Source organism: Triplophysa rosa, linkage group LG1, assembly GCF_024868665.1.
Source record: "Triplophysa rosa linkage group LG1, Trosa_1v2, whole genome shotgun sequence".
Classification (NCBI taxonomy): Eukaryota; Metazoa; Chordata; class Actinopteri; order Cypriniformes; family Nemacheilidae; genus Triplophysa; species Triplophysa rosa.
Window position 1 is genome coordinate 20,994,440 of NC_079890.1, and position 21,621 is coordinate 21,016,060.

The 21,621-nt window shown below is 41.3% G+C and overlaps 1 pseudogene; it reads left to right on the forward strand.

The window, feature by feature from the left end:
• Window positions 1-13,742, forward strand: part of LOC130548425 (uncharacterized) — a 44,198-nt pseudogene extending 30,456 nt beyond the window's left edge.
• The last annotated feature ends 7,879 nt before the right edge of the window (window positions 13,743-21,621 follow it).

Sequence of the window (21,621 nt, forward strand, 5' to 3'; positions counted from 1 at the left end):
TTTTCTCTGCATGTCTTGTCCTCCCCAAAATTACAATGGCTCTTTGATAACTTTGTTGTTTTGTATCATTTGGTATTGATCAGACACTATTAGTTCTGACATAAACCCAGATAGAATACTCATAACCAAACATTTCATTACAGAGGGAAAATTTGTTCAATAAAGCCCTTTGGGTATTTCACATTTGCTCTTCTTTATAGGGTGGTGGTGGTGAAACGTGACACAACCATCCAATCTGTGGTAAACACATGCTGAATCACAAAGATAGGGAATTGGCAAATTATACCAAAATAACACAATTTGCTATATTTGCTTAGATTATATAAAATCCTTATGTGATGATGTTTTGTTGGCAATAGCTTGAATTTAAACTTTTTATAAATACTGGATCTACTCGAATTGGACAGAGGCTCAGTTAAATGTGTTCCTGTAATCCTTCCCATACTGTATGCAACTTTTAATGTTAGACTCGTGATGTGGACTCTCATTTTGAGGTTGCAGGGACCTAAAGCCACAGGATGAGGTTCATAGCTCTAAGGAAACAAACTGTGAGAGATCCAGTACTAGACATACTTTCACATGTTTTTCCCTCACCACAGAGCCACCAGCCAAACCCTCCTTTATTGACCGCAACGGTACAAATCTCCCTTTCTCTTCTCATTTCTTATAATCTGTGATTAGCTCAGAGGATGGCTATGGTCAGCACAGTCCAAAGATCCTCCCTTGGATAATATGGATAATATATGAAACATCACTGTGGCTGTAGGTTATCCACTGCATTTGTGTCATAAACACTGACAGTCTTGAATACTGTTTGGACAGGATTATTTTTCCAAATGACATTTGAGTTACAGTTATTAACAACAGACGATATCTCTGATTTCACATCCTCATTCCAAAGGGATTTCTAGTTTGTCTCGGATGAGAATGTCAGCAGATTTTAAACCACCAGCTAACCAAGAAAGTTGTCAAAATGGTCAAAATTCATAAGGTGTGTAAAAGTGGAAGTTCACCCAAAAATCAACTTTGTGTGATTTTTTACTCACCCACATGACGTTAAACATGTTTAGAGAACTTCCGGCATCTTTGGAGCACAAATAAAGATATTTAGGTGACATCCGAGAGCTTTCCAGGCCTCCTGATTGAAACCATGGTGTCAGTTTTTGCCAAGGTCCAGAAAAGTACTAAAGACATCGTTAAATTGGTCCGTCCGCGCATAGTGGCTCAGTTTAATTTTTTTGAAGCGACGAGAATGCTTTATGTGCGAAAAACAAACCAAAAAAACGACTTTAATCGAAAGCGTGTGTTCACGAGAGCACTTCTTAGTCTTCTGCATGTAAACACAGAGTTGCGCTTCCGCGTTGTGAGTCAGAGCGCCGGCATCCAATAGGGGCAAGCCTCATGCGGCGTTCGGCGCAAGAACCTGTCTACTTTTGAAGTGCTCTCGTCCAAGAAGAAGACGAAGAAGAAGTGCTCTCGTCCAAGAAGAAGACGAAGAAGAATTGCCCTCGTCCAAGAAGAAGACGAAGTGCCCTCGTGAACACGCCCCATACACTGACAAGACAGAGGAGAATATATCAATTAAAGTCGGTTTTTTGGTTTGTTTTTCGCACATAAAGCATTCTCGTTGCTTCAAAAAAATTCAACTGAGCCACTATGCGCGGATGGACCAATTTAATGATGTCTTTAGTACTTTTCTGGACCTTGGCAAAAACCGACACCATGGTTTCAATGAGGAGGCCTGGAAAGCTCTCGGATGTCACCTAAATATCTCTATTTGTGCTCCGAAGACGCCGGAAGTTCTCTAAACATGTTTGACGTCATGTGGGTGAGTAAAAAATCACACAAAGTTGATTTTTGGATGAACTATCCCTTTAACAAGACAAAGACATGATACATTTGGCTTTATGCTTACGGTGTTTGAAAAAGAAAATTTTCCATTTTTTTTAAATAGTAACAGTTTGATCGAGATTGAAAGATAAACATCACACTGTACATGCAAATTTACTTGACATCCATAAGTAAATGGCTATTTGTTTTAATACCATTGTTTCACATGCTGGATGTAGTCGTTTTTCTTTAACTGCATGTGTTACAGCTGCTGTCGATTGAGTAATCTTTACAGATGACAGTAAACATCAGGACTGCTACGGCCCAGCCTTTTACACTAACATTTTCAAGTGAAGTTGTAATATATCTCATTGTGAGTTTGAAGCAAAGCCACAGACACCAAGCAATGGATAAACCATAAAAACAGAACAGTGCAGACTGATGGAATACAGCCCACATCAATATTCATTGACTAGTGAGAAAGAGAAAGAACCAGAGGGTGAAACATGTGGAAGAAAAAGAGAATAACCACAAGTGAGAGATTATAATTTGTTTTCCAAACAGTGCTTTGTTAACAGTCTCCAATGGCTAATAAAACACCAGATTTCATCTCACACCTCTAAGGCTTAGAAATGTAATTGGTTTCATAATTGTCAGTCATTCTAATGAGAGATGTTGACCACAGAGCTATAATGCAACATGAGTAACAAACAACGCATTCAAATTTCAAACTGAACCATAACGTGTGTTTAGTCTGATGCAAAGGTTACGTTACATCATTCTTGAAAGGATAGTTCACTCAAAAATAAAAATTCTGTCATGAGTGTCTGTGGACCACAAAAGAAGATGTTTTGAGAAGGGTTTTGTGTCCGTACAGTGGAAGTCAATGGGGGCCATTTTTCAAAATATCTTCTTTTGTGTTCAGCAGAAGAAAGTCATACAGGTTTGAAATGACTTATGCCGGGGCCTCACCACAAGATAATCGGGCCGATTTCTCCCCTTCCGACAATCAGTTAAAGTCCCGATGATCTTAAACGGCTCTATAGATTATCTTATCTGATTTTCCTGTGGTGTGATGTGTGTTAAGAGTGAACGAACCTGATCGGAAGATCATCGGACAACATGTTGAATATTTATGATCAGAAATCCTGATGTGTGGGGGAAACCCTGAGCACAAATGCACAAGAACTGTGTTGATTGTCACGTGGAACAAAACAATACCCAATCAGAAAGCCAGCTGACATAAGCATAACAACCGTAGTCGTGACTTCATCCAAACACATTTCTTTCTTCTGTCAATTTTCTGTCAAAAGCATTACAGACACTATCATCGCAATGACAAATAATTTCTATAAAAAATTCAGGTTATGTGCAAGTGACAGACATATGGATCCGCCGTCTTACAATAGTGGTAGGAGTCCGAGTGTGCTGATGCTTTAAGGTAGAACAGAAAAAAATAGATCCAGTGGACTCTTTCATGTGATAATGTCAACAGCTATTTTTACAAACCAGTCTTAATATTCTTTTTTAATTACTGTGAAGACATAAATATAACAATATTTGAAAGTTGCAATAAAAAATCAAGTGCTGTGCTACCTTAAATGATTTTGAACACGCTGCTTCAATTTCACAACAATAAATAATATTTAAATAAAATATTTGTAAAACACATAAAAGGTTAGATGTATACATTTGTTTATATTGAACACATATAAAATTAACATACAGTGAAATAATAAAAAATTGCGAGATTTCCTGTTCACAGGACTCTGTGAAAATCTGTTCGTGTGTGGTGTGCTGTCTTCATCAAGGAGGACCTGCGCTGACTTCCGAGCGACACAAGCCAGGCTGAGAGAGAAGCCGGGGACGTTTATACTGTTTACTTTGGGTGCTCTGTTTCGTTTGGTTTTTGAATAAAGCTGTGTCAGACTCGCCGACCTTGTCCTCTTCCTTCCTTCTAACAGCGAACGCGCTACAGTCACTGTGTGTTTAACATTCATTAGCCTTTTGCTCCATTAGCATCATCATGAAAACACTGCTGCGGCAGATCTGTAAACATTTCTGGAGTCAGCAAAAGCTACAGCTTGATGGCAAATAAATATAATTTATCATGGTGTTTGTGTTAGCGCTTTAACTGCTCATTTTAGAGAGATGCTGTGTCGGTTCAAAACGACAGTGTCATTCTTAATAACATCCAATCCAATGATCTCAACCTCATACTAGTAAAACCACTGCAAGCTTTTTGTGAGCAGTGACAACATTTAACCGTAGATGTTTATTGAATGTTTTGTGACAGTCTGACATAGCCTTGAAGGTTTGTTATATTGCAGATTGTTAATGCTCCATTGCACTTACATTTACATTTATTAATTTAGAAAACATTTTTATCTGAAGCACCTTACAAATGAGAGAACATTTAACATTTTGTAAAGAAGCTAAACAATAACTATATCTCACCAAGCCATACAAGTATAAGCTCAAGGCTCAAGCATAAAAGATAAAAGATGTTTACACACCTCTCTGACTGAACTATTTCTTGGCTTTAGACGGTGAATGCCAGACCACAGTTCAGATGAGGCAGCTCTGTGTCATATGGGATTTATTAGGGGAGGCCTTTTTGATAAGAGGAGATAAAGCATGCATTTCCACAAAGATTATTCCAATTCACTATGATGTCATATAAAATGGCAAACACAAATTATCATTTGACATGTGACCACCCAAGAGTACAATACTTAGTCACATGTAAATGTGTACTGTACGTGTGAGAAGAAAACATGGCTTGTGAACACACATATGTTTGAGACAAAAAAGTGCACAAATGAACAATCAACAAGCTTATTGGCCAAATGTTTAACAATGTGTTTTCATGAAAGTTTGGATGTGCTTCTCCCACATAATAGCTTTAGGAAAGGCAAGAAAGAGAAAAGCTAGTTTTTCCTGGGTAATAGTAAAAAAAGTTTGCCTGTTTTTTCTCTGCATGTCTTGTCCTCCCCAAAATTACAATGGCTCTTTGATAACTTTGTTGTTTTGTATCATTTGGTATTGATCAGACACTATTAGTTCTGACATAAACCCAGATAGAATACTCATAACCAAACATTTCATTACAGAGGGAAAATTTGTTCAATAAAGCCCTTTGGGTATTTCACATTTGCTCTTCTTTATAGGGTGGTGGTGGTGAAACGTGACACAACCATCCAATCTGTGGTAAACACATGCTGAATCACAAAGATAGGGAATTGGCAAATTATACCAAAATAACACAATTTGCTATATTTGCTTAGATTATATAAAATCCTTATGTGATGATGTTTTGTTGGCAATAGCTTGAATTTAAACTTTTTATAAATACTGGATCTACTCGAATTGGACAGAGGCTCAGTTAAATGTGTTCCTGTAATCCTTCCCATACTGTATGCAACTTTTAATGTTAGACTCGTGATGTGGACTCTCATTTTGAGGTTGCAGGGACCTAAAGCCACAGGATGAGGTTCATAGCTCTAAGGAAACAAACTGTGAGAGATCCAGTACTAGACATACTTTCACATGTTTTTCCCTCACCACAGAGCCACCAGCCAAACCCTCCTTTATTGACCGCAACGGTACAAATCTCCCTTTCTCTTCTCATTTCTTATAATCTGTGATTAGCTCAGAGGATGGCTATGGTCAGCACAGTCCAAAGATCCTCCCTTGGATAATATGGATAATATATGAAACATCACTGTGGCTGTAGGTTATCCACTGCATTTGTGTCATAAACACTGACAGTCTTGAATACTGTTTGGACAGGATTATTTTTCCAAATGACATTTGAGTTACAGTTATTAACAACAGACGATATCTCTGATTTCACATCCTCATTCCAAAGGGATTTCTAGTTTGTCTCGGATGAGAATGTCAGCAGATTTTAAACCACCAGCTAACCAAGAAAGTTGTCAAAATGGTCAAAATTCATAAGGTGTGTAAAAGTGGAAGTTCACCCAAAAATCAACTTTGTGTGATTTTTTACTCACCCACATGACGTTAAACATGTTTAGAGAACTTCCGGCATCTTTGGAGCACAAATAAAGATATTTAGGTGACATCCGAGAGCTTTCCAGGCCTCCTGATTGAAACCATGGTGTCAGTTTTTGCCAAGGTCCAGAAAAGTACTAAAGACATCGTTAAATTGGTCCGTCCGCGCATAGTGGCTCAGTTTAATTTTTTTGAAGCGACGAGAATGCTTTATGTGCGAAAAACAAACCAAAAAAACGACTTTAATCGAAAGCGTGTGTTCACGAGAGCACTTCTTAGTCTTCTGCATGTAAACACAGAGTTGCGCTTCCGCGTTGTGAGTCAGAGCGCCGGCATCCAATAGGGGCAAGCCTCATGCGGCGTTCGGCGCAAGAACCTGTCTACTTTTGAAGTGCTCTCGTCCAAGAAGAAGACGAAGAAGAAGTGCTCTCGTCCAAGAAGAAGACGAAGAAGAATTGCCCTCGTCCAAGAAGAAGACGAAGTGCCCTCGTGAACACGCCCCATACACTGACAAGACAGAGGAGAATATATCAATTAAAGTCGGTTTTTTGGTTTGTTTTTCGCACATAAAGCATTCTCGTTGCTTCAAAAAAATTCAACTGAGCCACTATGCGCGGATGGACCAATTTAATGATGTCTTTAGTACTTTTCTGGACCTTGGCAAAAACCGACACCATGGTTTCAATGAGGAGGCCTGGAAAGCTCTCGGATGTCACCTAAATATCTCTATTTGTGCTCCGAAGACGCCGGAAGTTCTCTAAACATGTTTGACGTCATGTGGGTGAGTAAAAAATCACACAAAGTTGATTTTTGGATGAACTATCCCTTTAACAAGACAAAGACATGATACATTTGGCTTTATGCTTACGGTGTTTGAAAAAGAAAATTTTCCATTTTTTTTAAATAGTAACAGTTTGATCGAGATTGAAAGATAAACATCACACTGTACATGAAAATTTACTTGACATCCATAAGTAAATGGCTATTTGTTTTAATACCATTGTTTCACATGCTGGATGTAGTCGTTTTTCTTTAACTGCATGTGTTACAGCTGCTGTCGATTGAGTAATCTTTACAGATGACAGTAAACATCAGGACTGCTACGGCCCAGCCTTTTACACTAACATTTTCAAGTGAAGTTGTAATATATCTCATTGTGAGTTTGAAGCAAAGCCACAGACACCAAGCAATGGATAAACCATAAAAACAGAACAGTGCAGACTGATGGAATACAGCCCACATCAATATTCATTGACTAGTGAGAAAGAGAAAGAACCAGAGGGTGAAACATGTGGAAGAAAAAGAGAATAACCACAAGTGAGAGATTATAATTTGTTTTCCAAACAGTGCTTTGTTAACAGTCTCCAATGGCTAATAAAACACCAGATTTCATCTCACACCTCTAAGGCTTAGAAATGTAATTGGTTTCATAATTGTCAGTCATTCTAATGAGAGATGTTGACCACAGAGCTATAATGCAACATGAGTAACAAACAACGCATTCAAATTTCAAACTGAACCATAACGTGTGTTTAGTCTGATGCAAAGGTTACGTTACATCATTCTTGAAAGGATAGTTCACTCAAAAATAAAAATTCTGTCATGAGTGTCTGTGGACCACAAAAGAAGATGTTTTGAGAAGGGTTTTGTGTCCGTACAGTGGAAGTCAATGGGGGCCATTTTTCAAAATATCTTCTTTTGTGTTCAGCAGAAGAAAGTCATACAGGTTTGAAATGACTTATGCCGGGGCCTCACCACAAGATAATCGGGCCGATTTCTCCCCTTCCGACAATCAGTTAAAGTCCCGATGATCTTAAACGGCTCTATAGATTATCTTATCTGATTTTCCTGTGGTGTGATGTGTGTTAAGAGTGAACGAACCTGATCGGAAGATCATCGGACAACATGTTGAATATTTATGATCAGAAATCCTGATGTGTGGGGGAAACCCTGAGCACAAATGCACAAGAACTGTGTTGATTGTCACGTGGAACAAAACAATACCCAATCAGAAAGCCAGCTGACATAAGCATAACAACCGTAGTCGTGACTTCATCCAAACACATTTCTTTCTTCTGTCAATTTTCTGTCAAAAGCATTACAGACACTATCATCGCAATGACAAATAATTTCTATAAAAAATTCAGGTTATGTGCAAGTGACAGACATATGGATCCGCCGTCTTACAATAGTGGTAGGAGTCCGAGTGTGCTGATGCTTTAAGGTAGAACAGAAAAAAATAGATCCAGTGGACTATTTCATGTGATAATGTCAACAGCTATTTTTACAAACCAGTCTTAATATTCTTTTTTAATTACTGTGAAGACATAAATAAAACAATATTTGAAAGTTGCAATAAAAAATCAAGTGCTGTGCTACCTTAAATGATTTTGAACACGCTGCTTCAATTTCACAACAATAAATAATATTTAAATAAAATATTTGTAAAACACATAAAAGGTTAGATGTATACATTTGTTTATATTGAACACATATAAAATTAACATACAGTGAAATAATAAAAAATTGCGAGATTTCCTGTTCACAGGACTCTGTGAAAATCTGTTCGTGTGTGGTGTGCTGTCTTCATCACGGCGCAGTACACATTATAGGAGCAAAACGATTAAATCTAGGATTATTTGTCCTCATGTTTGTGGTCTCTCACAGTTTGAAACTCTTATAAGATTTAAAAAATCTTTTGGTGAGGCCCCGGCATAAGTGATGAGTAAATAATGAAAGCTTTTGCCTCTCTATCGCCATCTCTGTTTTCACCCTAAAATTGCAAGTTACTTTTCATATGTACGTGAGACGAGTTAAAGTCAAATGATGACAAAGGATGACATTACCTAATTGTATCCGTACTTCTCCGTATATCAACTTCTTTGTTATAACCCTAATGTTGTGTCTAATGTTGCCAGTCGGGTAAGGGTAAGGAGAATTTAAAGTAATAGTTCAAATTCTTTCATCATTTACTCACCCTCTTGTCATTTCAAACCTTTATGACTTTCTTTCTTCTGCACAATACAAAAGAAGACTATCACTTTAATGTCTTGAATGAGTTGAAACAGTCATTTTATCTCAATCGAGTGTACTGTAGTTTCACTTTAATCAATCTAGATAGTGCAAAGCTTATTGGATTTAAACAATTCCCACAACATGACTAAAAGAGACGCTCATTTGGCATCTACATTCACGTGATGTTATTCAGTGATGTTCTCAGCAGCCCTCAGGACAAGCTCTGTAAATCTGACAGTGCAGGTTTATTCACTAATAACAGATGGTTTCCAGTTGACCTTCAATCGACATTATTCTGTAGAGGCCTGCGTGTTCTCCTACATGTTTGCCTGATGCTCGACAATAAACCAGTCAGCTAAGACCGTAAATGAGCCGGGTTGGTGATGCGTCTGCGTGCGTGCAATCCTCTGCATGGCTATTCGACCAGACTAATTAACCAAACACACATCGCTCAGTGCTGCAACCCAAGACAATTCCAATTTGAGTCGCCCTAATTGAAGTGACAACTTAATTACAGCCCGATGATATCAGGCTTTCCTTGTAAACCCGCGTATCTCTCCCTCTACTCTTCCATCTCTCTCTTTATTCTTTCACAAGCTCTAATTAATGAAAGACACCCAACAGGTTCAATGTAAAATCAGGAAACTCCGCCCCCTAACCTTTTTCCCATATCACACTGTGTATAATTAAACCCTGATGAGCGAAGTCACTTTGTCTCATTTTCGTTGACAATAAGAGCTTCTTCATTTAGACATAACAGCAGCTCACCCCCACCTTTCTCTCGTATAGCATCGTTTTAAAGGTGCTACATAGAGTTTAACATTCGGGCTGAATCACATCATTAGCATAACGTGTGTGTGTGTGTGTGTGTGTGTGTGTGCGTGCGTGCGTGCGTGCGTGTGTGTGTGTGCGTGTGTGTGTGTGTGTGTGTGCATGTCTGTAAGTGATTCGCCCCAATCTATCCCTCTTTCCGCTACATCAAAGTGAAACGGAGCGTCGCTGTAATTGGGCCATGCCATCCTGTCAGGATGATTCAAGATGATGTCTGTACTTCTCCCTCCAGAACCCAGTGGCTCTCTAATTAACACTCCAAAAAGTCACATAAATGTGTAGATAAAGAGAGGGAAAAACTTCATAAGTATTTCATGATCCTGACTTATTAGAGTTTGCAATATCAGTTTAGTATTACACAATGATTAAAGTCTTGCTCACTTTCAAGGGAATCAAAAGGGAATATTTTATCGTTATGGAAATTGTTGGGTGGAAGTGTTTGGCATGGTATATGTCTTGTGCACATACCGAATCAATGAGTTCAATTGATGAATGTGATGTCATGAGTTGTTGAGGGTTAATGGTGTTCTTGATTGTTTCCTTCAGTGATGTCATTTTGCATATGCATGCTTTTTACTCACAGCTTGAGGAAATGTGAAGTAGATGACAGACAAAGTCATGTACAGGGGTCAACTTCCTTTTGGGTGCTGAAGCAACATTCTTGAGAGATTTTAGATACCGTATTAGGATTAGGTTTAATACAGCCTCTGTGACACTGTAGAGGACAAGAAGAGCATGGATGGATGGATGGTTCATTACTAGTGTTAGGGTTTAGTGATTGCAAATTCTATTAAAAATGATATTGAAATCCTTTATTTAACACTGGCAAACAAGATGATTTAGATGATGGTGTTTTGTTTGACTTGGGAATTGAACCCAAGTAAAAATGTAATTGCTGTTTACCTCAGGAAATTTGATATAGTTTGTCAGTGGTTTCATTTAAAGGGATAGTTCACCTAAAATCGATCATCATTCACTCACCCTCATGTCATTCCAAATAGGGTTGTTCCGATTGACGATACTATTGTGTATCGATGATCCTCAGACCTATCGGCGATAGCTGATTCCCTATACAAAGGGTCTTCAACTACTTTTCTTTGAGGGTCAGATTCCAAAAGTATAAATAGGATGCTGGCCAGTTTTTTACCATGTTCTCATTTATTCTGTTAGTTTGTTTTTCTGTTATTTATTGCGTTTTGTTCCTTTTATACTGTTTTTGTTGCTGTTACTTATAGGCCATGATTAAAACATGCACACAAATATTGCATCCAGTATTTGTGCCTTTTTATGATATTAAATTAAAAGGGATATTGTCTTTTTAATTGTATTTTATATTCCTTAATGCGTTACTTTACCGAAAAATTGCTACTAATTTACTTACCCACAGTCCTCCAGTACATCGAGATGTGGGTGGCATTGTTTTTTCAAGAAGATATTTATTAAGATATTTGGTTGAATTAATTAAAGTTAAATCAATAAAAGTAAAAAACGCAAATACATTCAACACAAAAGTAATCCCTGCCCCTTGTGACGTTAAATTCGCGTCTTATAAAGCGAGTCAATTGATCTGTGCAAGAAACTGAACGCTATTATCACATCTTCGGGTGAATTCCGATCGCATTCATGTGCCCCACGCACTTAAAGGGCAGAGCCTTTGTATAGTGTGAGTTCTGGGGGGAGATGAACAGCTGTTTTTCATAAATATAGCCGTTATACATAATGAATGCAGTAATAAAAACAACACAGTTTTCCCCTTATCTGACACAACCGTTCACGTGGCGTATCCTTCCTACAGTTAGCCTACTTTCAAGGGCAGAAAACGTGTTTTAGAACACAACCTATCGCGTGCGCAAACCGATTGCCTGTGGCTGTGCAATGCATTGCTGATTATAACGTTGTAAATAACATTCGTTTCTTGGACTGACCGATCAAATTGCTTTATAAGACGTAAAACATTATGAGCCGCGGGAGTTCTGCCGCGAAGCAGTGTATCATTACTTCCGCTAGCACTCCAGTTCATAAGGTGGCGGTAATGCACCTATAAGCTGATTTGCCAACCGCCTGTAAAACTCAAGAAGAAGAAGAAGTTACTTCCGCTAGCGCCTCAGAATGGAGTTTACCAAGTGGCTTGCACATCTGCCACAAATACGTCTAGATGAGGTACAATGTCTTGCAGACAAATTTTCTCTAACGACAAGATCAAAGCTAGAGAAAGGATACAAATTCTTCGTTGAACAGTACCTGTTTGATTATGAAGGTAAGTGTTTTGTTTTCTTTTTGTGTTAGCGATGGTGCTAGGATAAGTACTTGAATACCTGTTCTGTCAGTTTTTTTTCTCACTGTTGTTAAATTCCAGCGCGACGGCAAAACGGAAGTTCTTCTTCTTCTTCTTGTTTGTTGCAAGACGGATGTTATGATACACTGCTTTGCAAAAAGGCGGAAGTTAAGTGACGTCATTGTGAAAAGGGCGTATTGCTATGCGCGTGAGGGTTTAAAACCAGCGCATGAGTTGTTCCCGTTTGGCAATCAAGTAATAACAGCACACGCGGGCATCAATGACGCATTTGGATGAATGATATTGATATGGACACATACCCACTGGGAAGTTTCTCAAAAAAAATCTTCTTTTGTGTCATATTGTAACGAAAGAGTAATCCGGCAGTATAAGATTTATTAGAGAAGACAAAGTAACTTAATAAAAGAATAAAGGAACAAGAAACAAAAGTAATCCATGCAACATCTAACCAGGACACTGAAACAACGACTGACAAATGACAAAGATAATGACAAAACAAATAAACAGAAGTTCTGTCATCTTGCTTCCTGTTTCCGTGCATCGCTGCCGGCAGCTTGTTTGTATCGTGCTCTTACACTTCGCTCTAATATTAGTGTATTTTATTATCGTTAATTATTATTGTCGTTGCTAACTTATCCTGATATCTCAATAACCCTGTTCCTGTTATTTACTTGGAAGAGTCTAAACCAAAAGTGATAGTTAACTTAACGCCGTTAGCATAGCAATAGCGTGTTAGCTTGCTTTCTGTTCACACTGTGGAATATCATCTTGCCTCTGGTTTGTCTTGTGTGCTAACTGTTTCTCTTTTTAAGCGAGTATACTACGATCCATCGAGCAACCTTGGTAAGTTGGAATTGCACTTCAAATCCGGTGAGTTATGGCTTCTATTCCTATTATTGTTACTTGCACCTCATGTCATATGTTTAGCTTAGCCTTCTCTGTCAGCTGCGAGGGCTTTATATGCGATAAATGCAGGGAAATAGTTAGGCTGACAGAGAAGATCTTAGAATTAGAGTCTCGCATCCAATCTTTATCTGAGGATAGTAAGAGTTTAACGACGATAGAAAACACTTTGGATGCGAGCAACATTAGCGCACACAGCTCGGTTCCGGTTGAAAATCCTCCGCAGCTGGGAAACTTCGTGACTGTGAGACGGCGTAGTCGCAGGACAAAACATCACTCGACCGTTCCGATTACAGTCTCGAACAGGTTTGCCCCGCTCAGTGACGCACCGACTGAGAAACCTGCTGAAAGTGCCCTAGTTATCGGTGATTCTATTGTTCGGAACGTTAACATAGAGGCACCAGCCACCATAGTCAAATGTTTACCGGGAGCCAGAGCGCCTGACATCAAGTCAAATTTAAATGTGCTGGCTAAGGCTAATCGTAAATTCAGTAAGATTGTCATTCACGTCGGCACAAATGATGTTCGACTCCGTCAATCGGAGATCACAAAAGATAACATTAAAGAGGTGTGTGAGCTCGCAAGCATGATGTCAGACACTGTAATATTCTCTGGCCCCCTCATGCTTATCGTGGTGATGAGATTTATAGCAGATTATCATCACTAAATGGCTGGTTGTCTGAGTGGTGCCTGCAGAATGATATAGTTTTTATAAATAACTGGAAGAGTTTTGAGGGCAGACCTGACCTGTTGAAACGAGATGGTCTCCATCCCTCCTGGGCTGGGACTTCCATCCTGTCTAGAAATATGGCAAAAAGTCTTAATGCTAATGCTAAAACTTGACTCGCTGGGGCCCAGGTCAGGGAGCAGACAGAATGGCTTAACCAACTGTCTGCTTGCCGTCTCACGTCGCAGAATACACAAAATGTACAACATGTAGTAATCCGTTCTCCCAAACATCACAAAATAGAGACTGTGTCTGTCCCCCGGATTAGCAAACATAAAATAATGCGTAAACCTCTTGAAAGTAATTTAATAAACGTTAAACAAACTAAACATGAACAAAATACAGATAATCAACTGTTACGACTCGGATTGCTAAATATTAGATCTCTCTCTAATAAAGCACTTTTTGTTAACGATATGATAACAGATCATAAAATAGACATGCTCTGTTTGACAGAAACATGGCTAAAACCAGATGATTATATTGCTTTAAATGAATCTGTCCCCCAAGATTATTATTATAAACACGAGCCTCGTCTAAAAGGCAGAGGGGGAGGTGTCGCAGCACTTTACAATAACTCTCTTAGCATTTCCCAGAAGTCGAACTCTAAATATAATTCTTTTGAAGTCATGGTTCTTCATGTTTCAACACCTAATACTAAAGATAAAACTCTTTTTAAATTGATTCTAGCTATTGTATATAGGCCTCCAGGGCACCACACAGATTTTATTAAAGAATTTGGTGGGTTCTTATCAGAACTAGTACTGGCCGCAGATAGACTCCTTGTCGTTGGTGACTTTAACATCCACGTAGATAACGTTACAGATGCCTTAGGAATGGCTTTCAAAGACACTCTTAACTCCATGGGCATTAGTCAACATGTGTCAGGACCCACTCACCTTCGTAATCATACTTTAGATTTAATACTGTCTTACGGTATAAATGTGGACGACGTTAAAATCCTTCAGCAGAGTGAAGACATTTCGGATCATTATCTGGTATTATGTTTGCTTCACTGGCCTACGGCTGCAAATAAAACTCATTGTTACAAATATGGTAGAACAATAACTTCAACTACCAAAGATGCGTTTCTCGATAATCTGCCCGAATTGTCTCAAATCATGAGAAATAACGTTGAAGATCTTGACATTACCACTGAAAATTTTAATTCCACCTTCTCGGTAACGCTAGACAAAGTTGCTCCACTACGTTTAAAGAAGATTAAAAATGGCAGCCCCACACCGTGGTATAATGAACACACTCAGGCTCTAAAGAAAGCGGCCCGAAAAATGGAGCGCAACTTTAAGAAAACTAAATTAGAGGTATTTCGTACAGCATGGAAGGATAGTATTCGAAAATACAGGAAAGCCCTAATAACTTCTAGATCCGCCTACTTTTCATCACTAATAGAAGAAAACCAGCACAACCCTAGGTTTTTATTTAACACGGTGGCTAAATTAACAAAAAATAAATCGTCAGTGACTTCTGATCCTGTATATCAGCATAGCAGTGATGAATTTATGAACTACTTCACATATAAAATCCAAGATATTAGAGAAAAAATTATAACAATGCAATCAGAAGTGAAACCCGCTGAACAAACTAACTACAGCGCCCTTAAGGAGAAAATGCAATTATTTTATACCGTAGATCAAGATGAGCTGTCTAAAATTATTAGATCATCTAAATCAACAACATGCATACTAGACCCTATACCTACAAATCTACTGAAAGAGATGCTCCCAGAAATTATAGATCCTCTTCTTGGTATTATTAACTCATCTCTGACATTAGGACATGTGCCTAAAGCATATAAGGTGGCTGTTATAAGGCCCCTTGTCAAAAAACCCAACTCGACCCTAGAGAACTAAGGAACTACAGGCCTATATCGAATCTACCTTTCATATCTAAAGTTCTGGAAAAAGTAGTTTCAACTCAATTATGCTCCTTCCTCCAAAGGAATGACATCAATGAAGAATTCCAGTCTGGATTTAGAGCATGTCACAGTACAGAGACTGCTTTGATCAGAGTTACAAATGATCTGCTATTGGCGTCTGACCGAGGTTGTATCTCGTTATTGGTGCTGCTAGACCTTAGTGCTGCATTCGATACCATTGACCACAGCACACTCCTACATAGACTCGAAAATTATGTCGGCATTAAGGGAATAGCTTTGAAATGGTTTAAATCTTATTTATCCGACCGTTTTCAATTTGTAGCAATAAACAATGAGGTGTCACGCAAATCGCAAGTCCAGTACGGTGTACCACAGGGCTCAGTCTTAGGGCCTCTGCTCTTCGCATTATACATGCTACCTCTAGGAGATATAATAAAGCGACACGGAGTTAGCTTTCACTGTTATGCTGATGATACTCAACTTTATATTTCCTCGAAGCCTCATGAAACACAGCAGTTCCATCGAATAATGGAATGCATAGTCGATATAAAAAACTGGATGAGTAACAACTTTTTATTACTGAACTCGGACAAAACGGAAGTGTTACTTATTGGACCGAAAACTGCTATAAGTAACAACCAAGAATACTGTTTAACTATTGACGGATGTTCCATAAAACCCTCGTCGTCAGCAAAGAATCTTGGCGTTCTATTCGATAGTAATCTGTCATTTGAGAGCCACGTCGCCAACACCTGTAAAATTGCGTTTTTCCATCTTAAGAATATATCTAAACTACGTCATATGCTGTCAATCTCAGATGCAGAGAAGTTAATTCATGCATTCATGACATCAAGACTAGATTACTGTAATGCACTGTTAGGTGGTTGCCCTGCAGGCTTATTACAAAAACTCCAATTGGTCCAAAACGCGGCAGCTCGAGTTCTTACACGTACAAAAAAGTATGAACATATTAGCCCGGTTCTGTCAACCTTGCACTGGTTACCTATAAAGCATCGCGTTAACTTTAAAATCTTGCTTATTACCTATAAAGCCTTACATGGTTTAGCTCCTCAGTACTTGAATGAACTCCTTTTGTATTACAGTCCTTCACGTGCATTACGCTCTCAGGCGTCCTGTCAGTTGGTAATACCTAGAATTTCAAAATCAAGTGCAGGTGGTAGATCCTTTTCCTATCTAGCGCCTAAACTTTGGAATAGTCTTCCCTGCACTGTCCGGGAGGCAGACACACTCTGTCAGTTTAAATCTAGACTAAAGACGCATCTTTTTAATCTTGCATACACTACTCTTCCATAATATAAATCTTCTGAGGGTTTAGGCTGCATTAGTTAGATCAACCGGAACCAAAAACACAACTGATGTACTTGTTGCATCAAAGAGTACAGAACAGTACTCTACTCTCAGCCAGTCTTGTCTCATTGTTCCAAGGTTACCACAGCGAGCAGGATGCAGTTCATGGCCTGACCTGATGGTAGAGCGGAGAATGGGAAGTGGGGACCTGACAAGAGCTGAGATGATAGAGCTGGATAAAGAAGGACGCGGTCTCTTGACATGTCTTCACCACAAAACTTCAAATGTTATTAGATTATTAATGATAATCTTAAACTACAATTTATTTTATTATTAAGTTTATTTATTTTATTTAGCCTTGTTGTGCAAGTTCTCTGGAGCTTGTGCAGAGGCAGCAGCTTTTGCCAGAGGGGAACTGGAATCCCCTGGTTGGGCCTGGGTTCTCCTGAGGTTTTTTTTCTCGATTAGAGTTTTGGGTTCCTCGCCACCGTTTGCATACTGTTTTTGCACTATCTGCCTGACCGGGGGGGCTGCTTTAGAATCTTAAAGTTTTACTTAATTAATATTGCATATAGGAATTTATTATCTGTTATATTTGACCTGTGCTTCTCTCTCCTTTATCCTAAATGTGTGCTCTCACTGAGCGTGTGTGTGTGTGCGTACTTGTCTGTGTACGTACGTGTGTGTGTGTGTGTGTGTGTGTGTGTGTGTGTGTGTGTGTGTGTGTGTGTGTGTGTGTGTGTGTGTGTGTGTCTGTGTGTGTGTGCTGTGCGTGTTGTGTGTGTGGAGTGTTTTGTGTGTGGGTGTGTGTGTTGGTGCGTGTTGTGTGTGTGGAGTGTTTTGTGTGTGGGTGTGTCTGTCTTCTGTGTTTTCAACCTTTTCTTGTTTTTGCAGGTACAACTTTGATTGTTTTGCTTGTAGTCAATGTGTCTCATGTACAGCTGCTTTGTAACAATGAAAATTGTAAAAGCGCTATATAAATAAAGTTGAGTTGAGTTGAGAAAAGAAACACAAGGGCTATATAGACAGGATCAAACAGGGTAACATGACACACCTGGTGAAAACCAATCAACAGGAAACCAATGAACAAAATAACTACAAATGACTACAAAACAGGACAGAAAACAGGAACTCAAAAGAATCAAATTAAAGTCCAACCAAATGGAGAAAGCACAGAGAGACTCGTGACAGAGCCCCCTCCCTAGGAGCGGATTCCAGAACCTCCTCAGAGAAAAGTTCAAGTGGGTGATGGAGCGGAGGTGGAACAGGGGGCGGGACGGAGGGCCAGGCCCATAAAGGGGAACAGGACCTGGGCCGTGGTGCAGAGGCGGGTCAGGTGGCCAGGGAGGCACAGGCTGGGCTGGGAGTCCAGTGGTGGCCATCTTGGACGAGGCAGGGAACTTGGGAGACTCAGAGGCAGCCATCTTGGTTGATGCACTGGGTACAGGAAAGTCCAGAGTGGCCATCTTGCTTGAGACAGGCAGCTCGAGAAGCTCAGTGGCAGCCATCTTGGTTGAGGCAGAAATCTCGAGGTTCAGAGATGGCCTCTGTAGTGACAGCTTTCTTGCCCGCAGCCTCTGGAACGGAAGAGCAGTGCACAGCCCAGACACACCACAAAGCTGCAGCCACAACCGACAGAGCTGACTCCAGTTCCCAGCTCCTCGTCTCCTGCCTCCCACGTCACATCCATGGTGACCATTCCCAGCTCCTTGTCTCCTAGCTTCAACGTCCACGGTGACCGTTCCCAGCTCCTCGTCTCCTGGCTCCAACGTCACAGCCACAGTGGCCGTCACCCCTGACTCTACCGTTTCTTCCGTCGTGGCCACGATGGCTGTGAGGTTCCTGGTGTGGGCAGCACCCCCGTGACCACCTGAACTCCGGTGCCAGGATCGGTTCTAGGGCCTCTTTTATTATCTATATACACAACCTCCCTAGGCCCTATCATTGAGTCACATTACTTTTCATATCACTGCTATGCTGACGACACCCAGATATTCTTCTCTTTCCATCCAGCGGATACCTCAGTAGCTACACGCATTGAAGCCCACCTGAATGAAAAACCACCGCCTCCAGCTCAACCTGGCTAAAACCTGAACTGCTTATCTGTCCAGCTTGTCCGGCGGTGCAACATAACCTCTTCATTCAAATTGGCACAGCAACTATTACACCTTCCATATCCACCAGAAACCTTGGTGTTGTCTTTGACCATCAGCTGTTCTTCACGGAACACATCGCCAAGACATCGTGATCATGCCAATTTGCCCTCTACAATATCCGGAAGATCAGGCCTTTCCTAATGGAGCACGCAGCACAACTGCTTGTCCAAGCCCTTGTACTTGTAGCGGATGGAACGATGAGGCGCTGCGGGCCTGCTTCCAGAGAGGGTTGACTGAGCCTCTTCAAGATGAGTTAACCACCCGAGAACCAGCTAAGGATCTTGAGTCCCTAATAGCTTTGGCCATCCGCATGGACAATCGTCTGAGAGAGCGGAAGGCCGATCGGCGCAAGGATTCTCTGTCCCAAGGATTCCTGAGCAGGGCTGTTTCTCAGGGTTGTGTCCCTCCATCCAATGATTCCCCGGAGGACATGCAGTTGGGTCGCTCTAGACTTTCTCCCACCGAGAGAGATCGACGCATGAGGGAGCGTCGTTGCCTCTATTGCGGTGCTTCTGGCCACTTCCGCTCCACTTGTCCTGAGCTATCGGGAAACATCGGCCCCCACCCAACTATAGGAGGGTTGTGATGGGGAAAATTAGATCTCCTCCTACTAACGCTGTACTAGCTGTTCCTTCCACACTTTCCTGGGAGGGGCACCAGCATTTGGTCCAGGCTATGATCGATTCTGGAGCCGCAGGTAACTTCCTGGATCTGTCCTGGGCCAAGAAGACCAAGGTGCCCATCCAAATCCTTTCCCACCCCCATTCAGTCACAGCCTTGGACGGCAGACCTCTCGAACCGGGTAAAGTAACAGAGGTCACTCATTCCCTGCGACTTACTGTCCTACAACATCAGCAGGAGGAGACCTTCTTTCTTATTGACTCCCCCGAATACCCTATTATCCTGGGTTACCCTTGGCTGTGCACACATAATCCCCGGATTGACTGGCCCACTGGCACTATTCTTAGCTGGGGTTCCTCTTGCAAAGTAACCTGCCTATGTCAGAGTGCCTCAGTCCCTAGTTTCGAGTCCCAAGAGTCTGTCGACTTTTCTCGAGTCCCCAGTGTCTATCATCGGTTCAAAACAGTATTCAGCAAGACCCGGGCAACCTCCTTACCACCGCACCGCACATATGACTGTGCTATTGACCTTCTCCCTGGTTCATGCCCTCCCAGGGGTCGGATCTTCTCTTTGTCTCCCCCTGAGCGCTTGGCTATGGAAGCCTACATTAAGGAGTCCCTGGCAGCCGGTCTCATCCGTGCCTCTACTTCTCCGGCTGGGGCGGGTTTCTTCTTTGTGGAGAAGAGAGATGGGAGTCTTAGACCTTGTATTGATTACCGGGGACTCAATAAGATCACGATTCGGAATCGATATCCTCTTCCTCTCATGGCCACAGCTTTCGAGCTGCTTCAAGAGGCTTCTATCTTGACTAAGCTGGATCTCCGCAATGCCTACCACCTTGTGCGGATCCGACAAGGGGACGAATGGAAGACTGCGTTCAACACCCACACAGGCCACTATGAATACCGGGTGATGCCATTCGGGCTCACCAATGCCCTTGCCGTCTTCCAAGCACTGATTAACGACGTTCTCCGGGACATGCTTAATCTATTCGTCTTTGTATACCTTGAAGATATCCTTATTTTCTCAAGGTCATTGGAGGATCATAAGGGGCATGTTAGCAGAGTTCTCCAGAGACTCCTCGACAACCATCTCTATGTAAAGCCAGAGAAGTGTGAGTTTCACGTCACCCAGGTCCAGTTTCTTGGCTTCATCATCACCCCTGGTCACCTGGAGATGGATCCTAAGAAAGTCGAGGCAGTCCGCAACTGGCCCGTACCCACTACTGTTAAAGAGGTTCAACGGGTCATTGGCTTCGCAAACTTCTATAGGAGGTTCATTAAGAATTTCAGCGCCGTGGCTGCCCCCTTGACGGCTCTTACCAAGGGAGGAGGATCCAAGATTCACTGGGGTCAAGAAGCAGCAAGGGCCTTCGAGGATCTCAAGTGCCACTTCACTTCTGCTCCCATCCTTCTTATTCCTGACCCTGAAAGACCTTTCGTGGTGGAAGTGGACGCCTCAGAAGTGGGTGTAGGGGCCATTCTGTCACAGAGAGGTCAGGATGGAAAGTTACACCCTTGCGCCTTCATGTCCCGCCATCTGTCGGAAGCCAAGCACAACTACCAAGTAGGGGATCGAGAGTTGCTTGCGGTAAAACTGGCCTTGGAGGAGTGGCGCCACTGGATTGAGGGAGCTCAGCACCCTTTCCAGGTTCTCACGGACCACAAGAATCTGGAATATCTCCAGCAGGCTAAAAGATTAAATCCTCGACAGGCTCGATGGTCCCTGTTTTTTAATCGATTCCAGTTTATCCTGTCTTACAGGCCTGGCACCAAAAATGTCAAGCCAGATGCCTTGTCCCGAGCCTACTCTCCTGAAACTCTAGAGAAGCCTTTGGCCTCGATTGTTCCGAGGTCTAGGATTGTGGCACCCATTCAGTGGGACCTGGAAAAGGTGGTGCGAGGGGCCCTTGCCCGTGAGCCCGATCCGGGCGGTGGTCCTCCGGGAAGCCTGTATGTCCCTCAATCTGTCAGGGCCCGGGTCTTGCAGTGGGGTCATGATTCCCCCTTGACTTGCCATC